Source organism: Micropterus dolomieu, linkage group LG09, assembly GCF_021292245.1.
Source record: "Micropterus dolomieu isolate WLL.071019.BEF.003 ecotype Adirondacks linkage group LG09, ASM2129224v1, whole genome shotgun sequence".
In the NCBI taxonomy this organism is placed as follows: Eukaryota; Metazoa; Chordata; class Actinopteri; order Centrarchiformes; family Centrarchidae; genus Micropterus; species Micropterus dolomieu.
Window position 1 is genome coordinate 3,885,591 of NC_060158.1, and position 701 is coordinate 3,886,291.

The window sequence follows — 701 nt, forward strand, 5'->3', positions numbered from 1 at the left end:
CTACGTCTCTCTCTACCTGTCTCTCTCTCTACCTCTCTCTCTACCTGTCTCTCTCTCTACGTCTCTGCCTCTCTGTTTCTACCTGTCTGTCTCTACCTGTCTCTCTCTACCTCTCTACGTCTGCCTCTACCTGTCTCTCTCTACCTGTCTCTCTCTACCTCTCTACGTCTGTCTCTACCTGTCTCTCTCTCTACCTCTCTGTTTCTACGTCTCTGCCTCTCTGTTTCTACCTGTCTGTCTCTCCCTCTCTGTCTCTACGTCTCTGCCTCTCTGTTTCTCCCTGTCTGTCTCTACCTGTCTCTCTCTACCTCTCTACGTCTGTCTCTACCTGTCTCTCTCTCTACCTCTCTGTTTCTACGTCTCTGCCTCTCTGTTTCTACCTGTCTGTCTCTACCTGTCTCTCTCTACCTCTCTGCCTCTACCTGTCTCTCTCTACCTCTCTACGTCTCTCTCTACCTGTCTCTCTCTACCTCTCTACGTCTCTCTCTACCTGTCTCTCTCTCTACCTCTCTGTTTCTACGTCTCTGCCTCTCTGTTTCTACCTGTCTGTCTCTACCTGTCTCTCTCTACCTCTCTGCCTCTACCTGTCTCTCTCTACCTCTCTACGTCTCTCTCTACCTGTCTCTCTCTCTCCCTCTCTGTCTCTACGTCTCTGCCTCTCTGTCTCTACCTCTCTGTCTCTACCTCTCTGCCTCTACCTC

The 701-nt window shown here is 50.8% G+C and overlaps 1 protein-coding gene across 4 annotated transcripts in view; it reads left to right on the forward strand.

Annotated features, from left to right (window-relative positions):
* LOC123976847 (GON-4-like protein) overlaps nt 1–701 on the forward strand; it is an 82,010-nt gene that overhangs the window by 21,055 nt on the left and 60,254 nt on the right. The gene's annotated exons all lie outside the window — the stretch shown is intronic.